The 7,092-nt window shown below is 55.9% G+C and overlaps 1 protein-coding gene across 1 annotated transcript in view; it reads right to left on the bottom strand.

Moving 5' to 3' along the window:
• GRIK4 (glutamate ionotropic receptor kainate type subunit 4) overlaps window positions 1-3,486 on the bottom strand; it is a 179,556-nt gene extending 176,070 nt beyond the window's left edge. The window contains exon 1 of the mRNA XM_027699240.1: window positions 2,695-3,486. The gene's annotated coding sequence lies outside the window, so the exon portion shown is untranslated. The remainder of the gene's footprint in view (window positions 1-2,694) is intronic.
• Between the last annotated feature and the right edge of the window lie 3,606 nt (window positions 3,487-7,092).

Genomic DNA, 7,092 nt, shown 5'->3' with positions numbered 1-7,092 from the left:
TGCCCCAGCAGCAACCAGATCCCCTGCCCCAGCAGCAACCAGATCCCTGACCTAAGAGGCTTTGGGAAGAGCAGCTTGTCCCTGCAGACACCTCTCCCCACAGAGCCCCCGAGGTGGAGGGCACTGTTTGCCACCTCACAGCATCTCCTGTGGCTCATCCACACAGCCCTGAGAACCTCCTCACCTGCACACACAAACCACACCATCTCCTCCTGTCCCTATGTGTTCTTCAGGTAGAATCCCACAGAATCCCCCCAGGTTCCATTATCAGGGAAGGATTCACTCGGGGTTTTCTTCTTATAATTCTGGAGCCCGAGTTACCCCAACTGCTGCTCCCCAACCACTGGCACACTCAGAGCCAGCACCCTTCTCTTCTAATTCTTGCAAAAGCAAACCCTTTCTGTTGGCACATTGGCTCTCCCTAACTCAGCTCTGATCCATTTCAGCCTCCAAATCATTAAAGATAATAAATAAGCCCAGCCTCAGTGTGAGGAACCTTCACATAATCACCTCTCTCCCCTCCGATCAGCACTCGGCCATTACACTTCTATTTTCTGCAGCTTAACTAGGAAAGCCAGCACTGAACTCTGCCCCTTATCCCACAGCTATTTATTGCCCACGTTCTGCTATTTATTTCCCAAAATAGTCCCTTTTGGGTGGATTTAATGAAAAATCCAAATAAATTAGGTCCGTTGGAACATGTTGAGCTCCTGTTTTCTCAGCCTTCCAAGCAGCATTAGGAAGGAAAGGCTTCCCTACTGGGCACCCATCCTCTGCACATAAGCTGAGGTGATTTGACCCTCAAGCTTAGACCCATCCAAGTATTTGAGTGGTAATTAGGCCCTCCCAGTAGGCACCCAGAAGCAAAACTCATCTGCCTGACATCCCAGCTCTTCCTCGGGTCTGATTTCTGGAAAGGCAGCTCGTGGCAAAATTCCTGCTGTATCCATCAGGTCCCTCTGCCCACTGGGGTTCCTGCTTTGCTAAATACCCAACAAGGAGGAAGAGTCCTCCCCTTCACCTTAACACCTGCTGCTCATTTACACCTGATTTACCTCAAACCAACTGTCCCCAGACCTCCTGATTCCCAACACCTTTGTCCGTTTCTTCCTCTTGGAACAATTCAATCAGTGCTAATTCCCTGCAGGTGGGGGTTGCCAGCTCTGTCCTGCCCATCAGCCACTCCCTGTGACCTGTATGGAAATGTTCTATCCATGGAAGGTGTCCCTGCCCACGGCAGGGGTTGGAAGGGACCTTAAAACTCATCCCCTTCCAACCCAAACCATTTTGTGATTCTATGATCTGGCCCTCACTACATTTTCCTCCCACCTTCACCACCAGTAACTCCCACACCCCCTGTATCATACCAAGCCTTCCACAGGCACCAGGACAAACAATAAAAATCACAGTGATGTTAACTGTCCTTCCAAGCCACGTCCCACAGAGCAGATGAAAAGTTATCATGGGGACCTTTAAAACTGCTCCATTACCTCCTCACAGGTTGTACAACTCCTTTTCTCTCTCCAAGTCCCCCATTTTTCTTGTCAGAGAAGCCATGGCAAGGTCAGTAGCTCCCCTGAGGGTACAGCCAGACAAACTGGAGTTCCCAGTCTCCTGAGCACGGGCACAGCTCTGCAGCATTCCCAGGATCTCCTTTCTAAGCCAACTTTTCCACTCCTGTACAAAGCTTTCCTCCTGGAGCTCCTCATACCCCACTGATTTCTCTGTGCCATCCCCTCAGGTCTCAGCAACCCCCTCCAAGCTGTTCTCATCTTGCTCAACCCCCATTCCAGCATTCCTCCTGTTCACACACAGCAAGAGGTTCCTTGTTTTAACTGATTCCTCAGCCTTTATGTGCTGCCTTAGAAACCTCTTGCCCAGAAAACATTGCTGAGAAGATTTGCAAAACATTTGTCTTTCCTTGTGCCTGCCTGGAAGCACAAAAAAAAACCAAACAACCAAACAAACCAATTCAAACCTGACCCTAACAAGTGCTGCCCATGAAGATCTCCCCTAAAAGACAGGGAGAATCAATACCCACACCTCAGGCACATCATCAGGCCTTTAAAAAGGGCAAGACATCGACTGCCTGCACGTACTTAATGCTGACAAAAACCAGAATAAAGCTCAAAGTACCTTAAAGAAGATGAAGTTTCTTGGAGGAGGGAGTTCTTCTCCACCAATATGGCCCAGCCACGTCTGATTTTAAGCATGTATCAGCTCCTTCATCCCTTGTGTCACCCCTCCCTCCTCCTCCCCCCCTTCTGACACCAAAGCTCATCCTTCCATCCACCAACCTGTGCAGGCTCAAGCATCACCCAGTAAAAACACACAGCTTCTCCTCCAAACAAAGCAGCCCAAGGCCTCTCTTGGTCTCCTCTGTCCCTATTTCACATGGAAAACCAGCAGCTCTTCCCAAGAGAAAGAAGAGCCTAAACCCACATGGCCAAAGCAGCTCCCGTGGCAGAACACAAAGATCCTCCATCACAGTCACATTCTCTCCCCCTAGAACTCCTTCAATCAGCCAGGATTTAGCCGAGCGTTTTCCCAGCTCCTGGCTGAGTTTTAAGTTCACTTTCTGCTTTTCCATCAAGCAAAGACATCAGCGTGAGCACACACAACACACAGGAGATGCAATTCCCTGGCACATTTAAGGTCTCAGAACAGACAGTCTGGAGGCAGCACTGCCCATACCTGCCTTGCTGCTCCTTTGATGAGCTCCCTGAAGAGCAGGTCCCTCAAATCATCCTCTGTTCTCCCCCGGATTGCTGAGTGCTCCTTGGCATCGAGGTGTCCAGGCCTTTGCCAGCCCACATGACTCCTTGGCTTATTTTCCTTGCACAGATTGCAAAAGAAACCTCCAGCAAGAAACTTGCAGCAGCAGCAGCTCTGTCTCTGTGCCTCTCCCTCTCAGAACTGCAGGCAGCTGCTCCAACCCCCCCATTTATAACCAGCCTTGCACACAGGTGATTCTTTTTAGGGAGATGTTCATGTCTTTACCCCAACTCTGGTCTGTCCTCACTCACAGCCCTTCATTTTGGGGGTTCACCTTCCTCAGGCCCCCTCTTCCCACCCCCAAGGGCAGAGGCACCATCCCCACAGGCGCCAGACCACAAAGGGTTAAGAGAAATGGCCATTTAAAGGAAAAGAAAAGAGCATTCTCCTTCCCCGTGCTGACACACTCTCTGCTCAGCACGGCCTGTCAGCTCCCTGTTCCCCCATCCCAGCTCCAGCTGTCTCATCCCAGGGTAGAAATTCACATCAGGTGTGGGGAAAGCACCACCTGCAAACCAGAACGAGCCACGCAGCAACTTTCCCAACTTCTGCCTTCGCTGATCAGGCCCAGCCCCGAAATGGAAACCGAGAGGGAAAGGTTCTGCCACTCGCCATCTATTTCTCTACCCAGATGGTTCCCTTCAAATACACAGCTTAATATACATAAATACTAAAGCAGACTTGCATCAAGACACGTTTAAAATGCCTTGGCACGGTGGGAGCCTCACTGCAGATGGCTCCTACCCCTGTGTGAAAGAAGACTAAAGCAAACCATGGCAGGAAAGCACCCGGCACAGTCACATCCACCTCCTACCTGTGAGCACACACGTCTGAGCACCCAGGAGCTGGTTGCTGGGTGCTGTCGGCTCCACGGGAGAGCCAGAGACTCCAGAGGGATGCTCCTCGCTCTCCGAACGCCGTAGACTCCCGGCTGCCAGCCCAGGGAAGCAGGGGAGGCTCTGCTCTGCGCTCGATGCAGCGGTCACATCCAGCCGGGATGTGGCTGCCGAGCGGCTTCCCGGAGAAAAGGCTGAGACAAAGGGCTGGTTCCTGCCGGGGGGGATCTCCCCCGGTGGTAGTGGGGCTGCTGGAGCCCACCAGCGCTCCGTCAGAACGGCCGGGATGCGGCGGCTGAGCTGTCCCTCAGCATCCCCCGCCAGCGGGAGGTCCCCAGGGAGGCAGGGACAGCGCTGGAGCCTCCAGCCAGCAGCACCTCCCCGCAAAGGGGGAGCGGGAGGCGAAGCAAACCCCCGATTTGTTCAATTAACTCCCCCCAGGGTCACAACCTTGAGGTCTCGACCCTGCGAAAGGAAAGAATCCAGCCCGATGGGCGACGAGCCGAGCGGCGCTCGCAGCATCCCTCACCTACGCAGAGCCCCGGCCCGAGCCGCGGCTGTGCCAGAGTTCGGGCGTAAATCACACGGAATAAAGTTGGGCCTAGGAAGAGGTTTCTGCGTGGAGTTTTCCCCCCAGTGCCCGGGCTCAGCGCTGCTCGTTCGTTACAGGAGTCAGGGCAGCGCCAACCCCGCACGTCTGCGCACACAGCGAGCACCTCGTACATTCTAAAGGCAAATCATTCCCGAGCACAACTCCACCGACACGCGTTCCAGAACAATGAGCCCTTTTCTTTGCGATCCGGAGCCCGAGAAAAATATGAGTTAAGACAGCGTTTTCCTCGCTGCCTGGCACGCAGGGCTGCGAGCACGGCAGCCCCCGGGTCCGCGGGGAGCATCCCTGCCGGCTGCCCACCGCATCCCGGGGATCGCTCCCGGCTGATCCACAGGAGTTGTAGCCACCCCCTCCCCGCGCCCCGCCAACTTCAGCTCCGCCGAAAAGCCGGAGCGTGGCATTTTTCAACTCTTGGTGCGCTAAAAACACCGCAAAGGGCTGGTCCCAAAGTCCTTCAGCGAGTGCAGGGGGCGGCCGGGGGGCACTCGCCGTGGGTCCGGAGGGGATGGATGTGACCGGGACGGGGCTGAATGTGGCCGGGGAGGGGGTGATCGTGGTCGGGGGGGCAGCGAGCGGCTGCGGCTCCGCGCTCCGAGCGCTCCCGGCCCCGCGGCTCCGCAGCGGCGGCTCCCGGGGGCTGGGGCGAGCATCCCGCGGGAGGACCCCCGGCCCCCGCCACCCCGGGGGAGCGCTGCCCGCCGCCCGCCAGACCCTCCATCCCTGCCTCCCTCCGTCCATCCCTGCCTCCCTCCATCCCTGCCCGCTCGTACCTGGGCTGGGCTCTGCCCGCGGCTGCTCCGGCCCCGCTCCGGCAGCGGCGGCCGCGGGTCCCCGGCGGCGGGAGGGGGAACTGCAGGGGGCGGGGGGCGGCGGCCCGGGCACGGCGGGGACCCCCCCAAAAACGGGCGGGGCGGCGAGGGAGGGATGGAGAGGGGGTACGGGGAGAGAGGGGGACTGGGGAGGAAGGGGGGAGAGGGCAGGATGGGGGGATGTGGGGAGGGAAGAGATGGAGAGGGGGTACAGGGAGAGAAGAGGGCTGGGGAGGGAAGGGGGAGAGGGCAGGATGGAGGGATGCAGGGAAGGACAGGGAACTAAGGATGGAAGGAGGACAGGGCAGGATGGAGGGATACAGGGAGGGCAGAGGACTGAGCGTGGAAAGAGCACAGGGTAGGAAGGAGGGAGGGAGGGATGCAGGGGGGACAGAGGACTGGGGAGGGAAGGAGGACAGGACAGGATGGAGGGTCACAGGGAGGCCAGGGGACTGAGCATGGAAAGAGGACAGGGCAGGAGAGAGGGATACAGGGAGAGGTGGATGCGGGGGGGGACAGGGAGCTAAGGATGGAAGGAGGACAGGGCAGGATGGAGGAATGCAGGGAGGAAGGGATACGGGGCTGACAGAGGACTGAGCAGGGAAAGAGCACCGGGCAGGAAGGAGGGATACAGGGGGAACAGGGAATTAAGGATGGAAGGAGGACAGGGCAGGATGGAGGGATACAGCAAACAGAGGGTGGAGGGAAGCAAGGAGCAGGGGAAGGGAGCTGGGAAGGAGGGCAGAATGGCAGGAGACTGAGGACAGAGGGAGAGCAGAAACTGGGATGGGGGGAGCACAGGAAGATGGGATGCAGGGGTCTGAGGAGGGAGGGCAGGGAGCAGTGGGGCACTGGAACTGTCGCTTCCAAAACTGACCAGTTTTCCTAAGGCCAAAGTAAACACTCCCAGTTGGGATATTTGGGTTTGGGAAAGCTGTGCTTTCTCCCCCACACCCCAAATCCTTAATTTGCTTTAGAACTCTCCGGGGTTCCACCTTTCCCTGTATGTTCTCTCCCTCTGCACTCCCTGAGAAGGACACGTGGTGAGACACTTTTGCCCTCAGCTGCTAAAATCTTCATATCCAATGTTAATCTGCTCCTTGTGCCCTGAACAGCAACGCAGGCTGGGAAAAAACATCATCCAGCACTGGGAGACTGGCAGGAGTGGGACAACCAGAGCCATCCCAGGGTGTGAGGCTGGGAAATGCTGCACCAGCCAGAGCTGAGGTGTCCCTGTGCTGCTCCAACCTCCCCTGCGACGCTTCGGTTTTGTTTCCCTGTTTATTTGTTTTTAACGGCGAGAAAAGCGAAGCTTTTAAACCATCAATTAATTGGACTCTTGCATTAAGAGCAATGAACTATTATTTGACAGGAATTCATCTTCCCCTCCTGCTGAGAAGAAATAAAGCTGGCGGAAAAGAATCAGCTTCAGAGGAGAAAAATAAAACGCCTCTGCTTCAGAGACAAATTACTCATGAGATACACAGGTAACAGGCATGGGGTGTTTGAGCTCATCCCTTTTACACATCATTTCCCTCAGGACAACAGCTACAAGTCACTTGCTGTGTGACTGATCCCCAGGCCTTTGCTCCAGTGCCCCTGCCCAGCAGGCCATTCCAAGCATTTATTATTCTGGGAATAAAAGAGCATTTCCCTGTGTCTGGGCTGAATTTGCTTTTAATTTATGGTTGTGGCCCTCGAGGTCCAGATTCACACCTGCCTGGGCTGCAGCTCAGTGCTGGAGGTGAAGTGGGAGGGGCAGTAACACACAGGCTGGGAGGGCTGGGATTGCTCCCAGACCCAGAGCAGGCTCTGGGAGAACTCCAGGAGTGGGAGATGGACAGATCCTACTCTTACCTCAGTGCTGAGCACACCTGGGCCAGGCACACCTTCTCCTTCCACCTTTGCAGGCACCATCCAGGTGGATCCTGCATCCTCCTCCCTCTCCTGCCTCATGCAACCACCCCACTCTCTTTGAGACATGTTTTGGATAGTTCAGGTCCATCTCTGCCCTTCACACACTTATTGGAGCCTCAGCCTTGCTGTCGTGCACTTAGAA

Source organism: Neopelma chrysocephalum, unplaced genomic scaffold (genome assembly GCF_003984885.1).
Source record: "Neopelma chrysocephalum unplaced genomic scaffold, ASM398488v2 Primary Assembly neopelma1_138, whole genome shotgun sequence".
Taxonomy (NCBI): Eukaryota; Metazoa; Chordata; class Aves; order Passeriformes; family Pipridae; genus Neopelma; species Neopelma chrysocephalum.
Note: the sequence above shows the minus strand (reverse complement) of the source record. Positions and strands in the feature narration are given on the sequence as shown.